This window comes from Triturus cristatus, chromosome 10 (genome assembly GCF_964204655.1).
Source record: "Triturus cristatus chromosome 10, aTriCri1.1, whole genome shotgun sequence".
Lineage (NCBI taxonomy): Eukaryota > Metazoa > Chordata > Amphibia > Caudata > Salamandridae > Triturus > Triturus cristatus.
This window is the reverse complement of record NC_140593.1, coordinates 496,202,894-496,214,862: the sequence shown is the minus strand read 5'-3', so window position 1 is coordinate 496,214,862 and position 11,969 is coordinate 496,202,894.

Sequence of the window (11,969 nt, the reverse complement as noted above, 5' to 3'; positions counted from 1 at the left end):
CATCCTTCCAAGTCTCCTGCGGCCTCACCTTTTTTTTAAACCCAAGGTGAATGGCGAATTAAGATCTTGGGTGAACTTCAGAGGTTTGAACAATGTTACGGTGAAGAACCGGTACCCTTTTCCTCTAATTCGTTTTACTGGCCCAGGTTAGACAAGCTGTAATGTTCACGAGACTGGATCTAAAGGGGGCATATCATCTTGTGAGAATGCAAAAAACGGATGGAAAACCGCTTTTCGTACGCGGCATGAGTTATATGAATACCGAGTCATGCCATTTGGGTTATGTAACGCCCCTGCGGCATTCCAGTTTTTCTTGAACGATGTTCTAAGGGATTATCTTGATGTGTTTGCCACCGTTTACATAGATGATATCCTAATATACTCCAACAAGACAGAAAACCATACATCATATGTGCGAGCAGTGTTTCACACCCACCGGAAAAAACAGCTGTTCTGCAAGCTTAGTAAGTGCGAGTTCCATGTGAAGAAAGTGGAGTTCCTAGGAGTTATGCTCTCTGCTGCAGGACAGGAAATGGCTAGCCATAAAATACAGGTGGTAATGGAGTGGGCCAGACCACAAACTGTATGAGATGTACAGTGTTTCTTGGGATTCGCAAATTTTTACCGTCGGTTCATCAACCAGTTCTCTCGAGTAGTGACTCCTATCACCAGATTGTTGAAGAAAAACGTATCCTTCCAATGGACCGAAGAGGCCCAACAAGCCTTTCTTGTATTGAAACAGGTTTTTACACCTGCTCCAATCCTAGCTCATCCTGATAACGAGATACCCTATGTTATTGAAGCAGATGCTTCTGAGATTGCAGTAGGGGCAGAGTTATCCCAACACAATAAAGACACTGGACAGCTACATCCTGTGGCTTACATGTCTCGGAAATTGAATAAGGCAGAATCGCATTATACCATCGCAGAAACAGAACTTGGGAGCAAAACAAGTTATTAAAGTTTACACAGATCATCGAAATTTACAGCTCATGAAATCAGCCAGGCTACTTACCCCAAGGCACCTACGGTAGATGCGTTTCTTTGCTGAATTTAATTTTATGGTGACATATCATCCGGGAGTGGATAATAAGAAAGCTGATGTTCTCACCCATCAAGAATCAATGGTAGAACCGAAAGAACAAAAAACTCAGGCCATTAATACCCTCAAATAGGATAATAGGCCTTATCCAGACGGACCGCTTATTTGAACAAATAAAACAAACTCTCAAAACACCTAGGTGGAGGAACTGGCTTTGTGACAATCCCATTTGGCAACCGAAGGAAGGATTACCCATAAAAGGGAAACAGCTGTTGGTTCCTTGTGAAGAACTACAGAAAGTGGTTTTTCGGTGGTGTCACAAAAACCCGTGTGCTGGCCATATTGGGATGGATAAGACACTGGAAAAAGTATTATGCCAGTTCTGGTGGCCTACTGTTCATCCAGATATATTAGGAATTATTAGAGGATGTGAAACATGCAGTCAAGAAAAAACCGACCATGGAAAACCTCAAGGTCTACTTCAGCCTTTGCCTACTCCCGGAAAACCATGGGAGCATATCTCTTTAGATTTCATAGTAGGCTTACACAAGGACCAAGGATGTACCACCTTACTGGTAATCGTGGCTGGCCTTCTAAAAATGGGTCACTTCGTAGCATGTGCAAAACTTCCTTCGTCTGCCCAGCTGGCTCATTTGTTATTGGTGAACATTGTACGTTTACACGGACTGCCATCAGTTATTGTTTCTGACAGAGGCTCGCAATTCACCAGTCAATTCTGGAAGGTGTGGACGGCCTCTCTCCAAATCATTGCTAACACATCCACTGCTTTCCATCCCCAAACTGATGGTCAAACCGAATGTCTGAATCAAACACTGAAGCAATATCTCTGTTGTTATGTAGATCATGTAAAAGACTCCTGGGTAAAGTTGCTATGGCTGGTGGAAATAGCCTACAATAGCACCCACCATAATTCTATCAAAATGGCTCCGTCTTTCTGCAACTACGGATTTCATCCTAGATTTATATCTTTGGACCATCCTCCACTTACAGACAGGGTTCTGGAAATCAAGAAATGAACAAAAAGAATACAGAGTACCTTTAGAGCTGCCTGAGAACATTTGCAAGAAGCCAAGAGCAGATATAAGAGATATGCGGATAAACACAGAAGACCTGGTCTAGAATACAAAAAAGGGGACTTTGTGTGGTTATCAAACAAATATATACGTTTTAAAAGGTATAGTGTATTGAACCCAAAATTCATTGGCCCGTACAAAATAACACAATGTATTAATCCTGTGGCAGTTAAGCTGGCTTTACCTTCGAACATGAGAATCCATCTGGTGTTCCATGTCTCATTATTAAACCATCAGGTAAACCAGTTAAGAAAAAAAGTTATCCTATATGGATTAACAAAGGTAAAGGCGATATTAGACTCAAAAAGAAGAGGGGCATCTCTATGGTATTTAATATCCTGGAAAAACTATGGTCCTGAGAATTCATGGGAGCCTGTCAATAGCGTTCATGCTCCTCGCCTGACAGCAGCTTTTCATAAACGAAATCCTACAAAGCCCAGTCCCTGTCTGCGCTCCTCAGAGAAGGGATGTGCTGCTACACCCATAGACACTGATGTAGTGTAATCACCCCGAGACTTTTCACTATGGGTATTATTTGACACCAGCCTCACCTGGTATAGAGAGAAGGTTTCCCACCTGGTGGGGTGGTGGACAAGAATGATTGCACACAGAGAAAACAATTCCCCTTCCTTCGTTCAAGGCCGTGGGGTCCGACGCGCAATGAAGGAAGAAGTGAGTCAGAACTACCATTCCCATGAGGCAAGGCGGAAGTGACCGCCTTCGCATGCGAAGAATCGAGTATGATCTGGAAGTGGATGACCGTAGATAAGAATCCCCGGGTTAGAGAAATGCTGCTGATTATTCAGCCGAGCAGAGTGCTCCGCACGCTGCCCTTTCCTGCTTGCTGTCTGGTAAGGGTGCACTTGCACCAAACAGCTTTCGAAAAGTTGACTTGCATTGCCTTCAGTCCCGCGTGCTGTGATAGGATTTCTGCACACTGGGACGCGTTCCTTGAATTATCAATTTTTCTCTGCTGCTGATCGTTCCATGGGCATGGCAGATCAATAATAGCAAGACTGTACCCAGAGAGATACTATGCGCTGAGGATACAGGTGCCTTGCTCTCTGAGAGAAAGACAAGACATTTATTCTTTGAGATATTATCATTTAACTTTACTACCTGGTGGTATCGTTTTACCTTGATTCCTATGTCTTGAATGGGATATACTTGATTGGAGGTATACTGGTCCTCGTTGTTTGTGCTTCTTCTTTAACAGGGGGTTCAAGAGACGGCCTTCTTTTCTTCCCCTGTGAAGCGGATCCTTATTTTCCTTCTGGTGTGTATGTTTATATGTGCCACATATTTAATATACAAGAAAGTAGTGTGGGGAGGGGCAACGAACCTGCAGCATCGTAGAAGGGAGCACTAAGACTCTCTCTGTTTTACCCACTTTTCACAAAGTACCTACCATTGATGAATTGTTGCATTATTATTATTGTTTACTTTACAGATCTCCCTCCCTTGCTGAACCCTACCCTTTCTTTCCCCAGCTTGATAATCTCAAATATCTGTGCTAATATATTATTCAGGATTGGGACTATCGAGAGGTGGACACCTTTTGCATTGAACCATTCCAGAGGAATCATCAAGCTAACAAATAGAGAAACTGTTTGTAAACTATATGTTTCGAAAAAAGTCAGCTTGTTTTGGGATGGAATGATCAAGGAAATCTTGGAATAATACTTGATCCCAATAGACCAGAACCAGTACTAGTGATGCAACCAGATGGTGAAATGGAATCTTTCACTGGGTTTTTCTTTGGTGAAACTGGAAAACTTGAGGGATTCCAGCATGAACTGGCTCTTAAAGAAAATACCATACCATGTGTAAACAAAGCAAGAAACATTCCTATTACAATTAAAAAAGTTGTTTTAAAAGAATTGGAAAAATTGAAATCAGCTGGGCTTATTGAAGCAGTCGAGTCCTCAAATTGGTCAACCCCTTAGTAGTTGCATGAAAGGACAATGGGTACATTTGATTGTGTGTGGACCTAAGAGATTTAAATACAAAAATCTTAGTCGATCAATTTCTGCTGTTGAGAATTAATGAGATGTTAGCCCTAACTAAAGGTGTTAAGTGGTTTTCATCCATAAACTTAATTTCAGTGTATCATCAAATACTTTTACACCCTAATTGCAGGAGATTGACTGCATTTGTCACTCTATTTAGATGTTTCCACTTTGTAAGGTTTCCTTTTGATTGGGATTGGGATTGGCATTAGCGGCCACCATGTTCCCCTGTTTTATATATAAACATTTTAAAGGAATAAAAAAGGTATTATTTTTCCAAGATGACATTTTAGTCATGGGAAAAACAAGAGAGGCAAAATGAATAGAAGATGGCGGCACTCGGAGTGTGCAACGTTCATCAAGTGAATAAAGTAAACCAATGGTAAGTATTTTAGGGTGCCAGGAAATAGTCCCTTCCGGCCGGTAGGGACTAGAATTTGAACAACAAACGAAGGAGTGCAAGGGGGGCTTACACTGTTTCCAGGGGCACTCCGGTTGGAGAAAAAACTCCTAAATTCTAGTTACATCAGTACGTTTCGTATAGTTCAAACACGTGTAATCGAGGTAATCATACTTGAAAGGTCGTTTATTTAGTGGGTCACATATTAAATCTTCATAGTAACTCCTTTGTGAAACGAAGCATTAAGGAAAACGATTTAAACAACATCCATGGATCTATGCATTATCCCTATGCATTTCGGGCGGAGCCCTTCGTCAGGGGATAGCGAAGAATCTGCAAGTAAATAAATCGATATCAGGAAGGGGAGCTCGCAACCACAGATAAATACAACGTTCTATGTGGGTGAAATGAAAACATGCATGTATAAATTGACGACTGAAAAAAGGAAAAGAAGCGAAAAATGAGCCAGTGTCGACCATATCGTGTTGTCAGGAGTTAAAGAGAAACCCGAAGTGGGTAGAAAAGAATCACCGTGTCATAGATGAAAAAAACCGGAAAGCACCCGATAGATCCGAGAACCGTTGCGTGCGTGTAAAGTTGGTGACAATCGGAAACTGGAACTTCAAATGGTGGAGTTTTAGCGAAGTACCAGTGAAAGAAATAGCCATACGAGTAAGGGTGAGGAGGAAAAACGCTTACCGATGGGTCAGAGTCGCAACGCGCCAAGCGCCGTGTTGCCAAAGGTTGGTGAACAAACGAGGGTGATGCGGAAGGAAATAAACTACCGTCAGAGTAAAAGACGGACTCACGAAAGTGTGGGTGGGTGGAAATGTCGTATCTGTAAATACTCAATCAAGTTAAAAACATCATAAAGTACACAGGAAAGTGTTGTGAAACATTAATCCAACGTTTCGGGTGAGGATAAAAGCCGAAAATTTGCGTGAGCTTACACGACACTAATACTCGAAAGTGGCGGCCATCTTAAAATGGGCTCTGGGTGGTATACATACACAGTAGTAGCCTTGCTGATATAACGGTGAATGGATGAAAAATAGACAGAAGGTATAAGTGAATGGTAAGTGAAACAAAAAAAGGTGGAAAAACAGCTGGAGTAAATAACAAAGACCAGAAGTTTAAGAAAAAATAAAAAAGGTAGGGAAAATTCTACCAGAGAGATTATAGACAGGGGGAAAATAGAGTGTACAAAGTCAGACGAAAACGAAGCGAAAAATTGCAGTGAGAAACCACTTAAACAGAAGAAGAGGGGAGAGTAGGGAAGGTGAGAACGTGGAAAAACACAATGTAAGCATGTGGTTTCAGACAGAAAACAAATGAATGTATATGGGTTGGGAAAACGATTATCTATAAGAAGCAACTATATTCCAGTCTGACATTAAGCCCCTTAGGCTGGCAGGCATCCAGTCTCTTGATCCACACTGTTTCCCTTTGGAGTAGTAGTTTCTTGTTATCTACGCCTGCTTTCAGTGGGACAACCTCCAAAACAAGGAACTTCAGTTGGCTCACGTTGTGCTGGTGTGTGGTGAAGTGAGCAGCTAATGGTGCTTTAGTTGATCTGTTCCTGATAGTGCTTTTGTGTTCGGTTAAGCGAACTTTAATCTTTCGTTCGGTTTTGCCTACATAAGGCAGTCCGCAGGGACATTTGAGTAGATACACTAAGTTCAGAGAATCACAAGTGGCGTTGGTTCTCAATTTGATGGCTTTTCCTGACGATGGATGGTTGAAGATATTGCCCGGAATTATGTTGTGACAATGACTGCAATTGTGGCACGGTATGGTGCCGCAGTAGTTGGTGGAAGTATCAGTAGGTTCGGTCTCAAGAATGTTCTTTAAGTTTTTAGCTCTCTGGTATGCAAAGAGTGGTCTGGTGTTGAAAATGCCATGAAAGTCTGGTTCAAAGCGAATCATATCCCAACTCTTGAGGATGATGTTTTTAATGGCCTTGCTTCTGGTTGAGTATTTGGAGACGAAAACTGGTCTCTGTTCGTCAGTTAATTTGATGTTGGTTCTTAGAAGTTCTGCCCGAGTTTTGGTGGCCACTCGGGTTTTTGCTGCTTGTAATGTGACCTCGGGATATTTTCTGTCTCTGTACTTATGTAGTATTTTTTCTTCAGAACTTACATAGGCTTCTGATTCTGAGCAGATTCTTTTAGCCCTTAGAAGCTGAGAATATGGCAAATGAGTTTTGAGTGGTGTCGGATGACAACTGGTGAACATTAAAGCATTGTTCCTGTCCGTGGCTTTGACGAATAGATTAGTTGTCAGTTTGTTGTTGAGTAATGTAACCTGGACGTCCAGGAATGGCAAACTTTGAGGACTGATGGAATGAGTGAACTTTATATGATCATCCAAAGAGTTTATGTGTTTCAGAAATTCCAAAATTTCATCAGGTTGGCCAATCCAAATGAGGAAAATGTCATCTATGTACCTCCATAGGGTGAGAATGTTGTTGATCCATTTGTTGTGCTGCTCCCAGCTACGCCAACCTGTTCATGCACCGGATGGAACTAGATCACATCTTGAGTCACAACAAATGGATCAACAACATTCTCACCCTATGGAGGTACATAGATGACATTTTCCTCATTTGGATTGGCCAACCTGAAACACATAAAGTTTGCCATTCCTGGACGTCCAGGTTACATTACTCAACAAAAAACTGACAACTAATCTATTCGTCAAAGCCACGGACAGGAACAATGCTTTAATGTTCACCAGTTGTCATCCGACACCACTCAAAACTCATTTGCCATATTCTCAGCTTCTAAGGGCTAAAAGAATCTGCTCAGAATCAGAAGCCTATGTAAGTTCTGAAGAAAAAATACTACATAAGTACAGAGACAGAAAATATCCCGAGGTCACATTACAAGCAGCAAAAACCCGAGTGGCCACCAAAACTCGGGCAGAACTTCTAAGAACCAACATCAAATTAACTGACGAACAGAGACCAGTTTTCGTCTCCAAATACTCAACCAGAAGCAAGGCCATTAAAAACATCATCCTCAAGAGTTGGGATATGATTCGCTTTGAACCAGACTTTCATGGCATTTTCAACACCAGACCACTCTTTGCATACCAGAGAGCTAAAAACTTAAAGAACATTCTTGAGACCAAACCTACTGATACTTCCACCAACTACTGCGGCACCATACCGTGCCACAATTGCAGTCATTGTCACAACATAATTCCGGGCAATATCTTCAACCATCCATCGTCAGGAAAAGCCATCAAATTGAGAACCAACGCCACTTGTGATTCTCTGAACTTAGTGTATCTACTCAAATGTCCCTGCGGACTGCCTTATGTAGGCAAAACCGAACGAAAGATTAAAGTTCGCTTAACCGAACACAAAAGCACTATCAGGAACAGATCAACTAAAGCACCATTAGCTGCTCACTTCACCACACACCAGCACAACGTGAGCCAACTGAAGTTCCTTGTTTTGGAGGTTGTCCCACTGAAAGCAGGCGTAGATAACAAGAAACTACTACTCCAAAGGGAAACAGTGTGGATCAAGAGACTGGATGCCTGCCAGCCTAAGGGGCTTAATGACAGACTGGAATATAGTTGCTTCTTATAGATAATCGTTTTCCCAACCCATATACATCCACATGCTTACATTGTGTTTTTCCACGTTCTCACCTTCCCTACTCTCCCCTCTTCTTCTGTTTAAGTGGTTTCTCACTGCAATTTTTCGCTTCGTTTTCGTCTGACTTTGTACACTCTATTTTCCCCCTGTCTATAATCTCTCTGGTAGAATTTTCCCTACCTTTTTTATTTTTTCTTAAACTTCTGGTCTTTGTTATTTACTCCAGCTGTTTTTCCACCTTTTTTTGTTTCACTTACTATTCACTTATACCTTCTGTCTATTTTTCATCCATTCACCGTTATATCAGCAAGGCTACTACTGTGTATGTATACCACCCAGAGCCCATTTTAAGATGGCCGCCACTTTCGAGTATTAGTGTCGTGTAAGCTCACGCAAATTTTCGGCTTTTATCCTCACCCGAAACGTTGGATTAATGTTTCACAACACTTTCCTGTGTACTTTATGATGTTTTTAACTTGATTGAGTATTTACAGATACGACATTTCCACCCACCCACACTTTCGTGAGTCCGTCTTTTACTCTGACGGTAGTTTATTTCCTTCCGCATCACCCTCGTTTGTTCACCAACCTTTGGCAACACGGCGCTTGGCGCGTTGCGACTCTGACCCATCGGTAAGCGTTTTTCCTCCTCACCCTTACTCGTATGGCTATTTCTTTCACTGGTACTTCGCTAAAACTCCACCATTTGAAGTTCCAGTTTCCGATTGTCACCAACTTTACACGCACGCAACGGTTCTCGGATCTATCGGGTGCTTTCCGGTTTTTTTAATCTATGACTCGGTGATTCTTTTCTACCCACTTCGGGTTTCTCTTTAACTCCTGACAACACGATATGGTCGACACTGGCTCATTTTTCGCTTCTTTTCCTTTTTTCAGTCGTCAATTTATACATGCATGTTTTCATTTCACCCACATAGAACGTTGTATTTATCTGTGGTTGCGAGCTCCCCTTCCTGATATCGATTTATTTACTTGCAGATTCTTCGCTATCCCCTGACGAAGGGCTCCGCCCGAAATGCATAGGGATAATGCATAGATCCATGGATGTTGTTTAAATCGTTTTCCTTAATGCTTCGTTTCACAAAGGAGTTACTATGAAGATTTAATATGTGACCCACTAAATAAACGACCTTTCAAGTATGATTACCTCGATTACACGTGTTTGAACTATACGAAACGTACTGATGTAACTAGAATTTAGGAGTTTTTTCTCCAACCGAAAAACAAGAGAGGAACATGATGGACTTTCACAAATGTTACAGATTTTGCAAACAAAGGGTCTCACTGCTGAGTATTCTAAGTGTAAATATGTAAATTTGTCCGAGAGAAGGTGATGGATTTGGGTCATGAAGTAAGTGGAGTTGCTCCTAACCCAAGGTGGATCTGGTGGAAGTTAAAATAAATTCACCTTCACCTAAGACTAAAGATAATGGTAGGGCCTTTTTGGGATTGGAAGAATTTTATTCAAAATTTGTTAACAATTTTTCATGCAAAACCTAATTAATTAAACAGTTACTGAAAAATAAGAAATGTGCCTCTACGGAACTAGGCCCTTTTGAACTAATGAGGGGGAGTATTCCCTTTTCAAAGAATAACATAGGGTGAATGTCAGAATCCAGGAAGGTAGATTGGTCACCATCACTGCTTATAGGAAAGCTAATACATGCCCAGAAAATATACAAAACGTATTATGATAAAAACATGGTTGTAAGAATGTTCAACTTGTTGTAGGTGATATTATTAAAGTTAAGCTTCATGGTTTCTCGAGGAAATGTGACAACAGGTGCTCAAAATCTTTACAAGTAAAGAATTTTTTTTGCCATATTGCACTCCTAAGTGATGGCAGGATTTAGTATATGGGTCATATCTCAGTTTGTATAAATGGCAATATAATTACAATTCTGTGGTCGAATCAGGCATCATTCCATGAACAGATGAGAGAGGGGATAATAATATGAATAGTAGTAATGGAAGAAGTTTTGTGGACAATAATGAGGAAGATGGTGGTTCTGTGGAAATGTAGCTCGTAACTGAACATTATCTGCGCCATCTTGTCTCTCCCCAGCGCGACACACAGAAAAACGCACGGCAGCCATTTTAGGCACTCTGGTCTCTCTCCCTGCTCATTGCCGATCGCTGGCGCATTCCCCTGGCGCTGCGAACCTCCCCCCGCGCACTGGCCACCCCCGCTCTCTCATACATGGGCCATAAACCCTCTCCTTCTGCGCGACCCTGCCATGGAACCACATCCCACGCCTGACCGACATCCCATACATGGTCATACATCTCTTTGATAACCCCCTTCCTCTGTGCCCGATTGTCCGAACCGATCCCAGGCCATCACCTAGCCCTGCGGATGCAGTTTATTGCCCCTACTGTAAGGGAAACACCCCACATCAAAGGGATTACAGTAGATCAAGGCCCCCACCCCCTGAGACGACCCGACACACACCCCCGGGAATTGGCGGAATGTCCAGCTGTGTGATAGCCATCTCCTACTGTGGGTGGGGTGGGGACTTCTACTGTAGCTTTGTGTGGGAGCGGATCTGAGCCGGGGATTCTGAGGATGTTCTTTCATGTATCAAAGCGATCTCAAGTATGTGCCATGTATGATAAACCTGCAATAAAGTCATAAACGTGTGTATAAGAGACCAGGTCTCAGAGATGCAGTTAGAGCACCTCGTGACGATACCTTGCTGTCTGATCTGATGTGTTCTACTCCGACGGAATAAAAACTTTGTTTCCTGCCTTCCAGTCTCCGGCGCCTGCCTCTTTGTTCGTTAATTTTCGAGTGGTATAAGAGGCGATTACCGCCGGGCAATACTTGAAAGGTTATCGACTGCAACTGCCACTACCATATTTAACAATTGGCGTCCCAAACGTGGGGCCCATCAGTGACACGTGGATCCAGAGGGAGAGGTCCTGACGACAAAGTGAACGACTGCAACGATCGGGAAGAGCTCCTGCCTGATAGACCCTCGTCTGGCAGCCGATCATCCGAACTTCACTGGTTACGAGCAGACCTCTCTCGAGTGATCTACGGTCCTGAGTGGGAACCATCAGGAGTGCCGCAGCAATAACAGAGAGTAGAGGACGATCGGGCGCTGGAGGCGGAAGACGAGAAAACTGTCCACGCGGTCCGGGTAAGGTCGTGAAATACGACGAATTGCTAAATGATTGACTAATTGATTGAAAATACTAGTATTACTTATTGATTGTTCTTTTTGAGGTATTCGCTGCCTACAAACGGAGAAGAGTAGAAATACTCTCTCTTCCTTTGCAGATAGTGAAGGGTAGGTAGCGCAGACTTTTGTCCCCCATTGTAATCTGTCGCGCCTATTTTCCTCCCCACTGATTGATTGACCGAATATTGATTGTTTTAAAGAATAGTACTTCTTGAGATATTCTCTGTTTGCAAATAACGTAGAATAGAAATATTCTGTCTAGTCTTTGCAGATAGTGAAGGGTAGGTAACGCAGACTTTTGTCCCCCGTTGTAACCCGTCGTGCCTATCTCTTTCTCACCATTGATTGATTGATTGTCCGAACACTGGTTGTTCGATATTGGTTCTTTGGAGGTATTCTCTGCTTACAAATAACGTGGAATAGAGATATTCTGTCTAGTCTTTGCAAGCAGTGAAAAGATAGGTAGTGCAGACTTTTGTCCCCGTTGTAACCCGTCATGCCTGTCTTCTCCCCACTGATTGGTAGTTGGTTCTGCCCGGACCGCTAATAAGGACATGTTTACTAAATATGGACTAGTCGCTGTAGCAGATAGCAAACTATGGCATAAATAT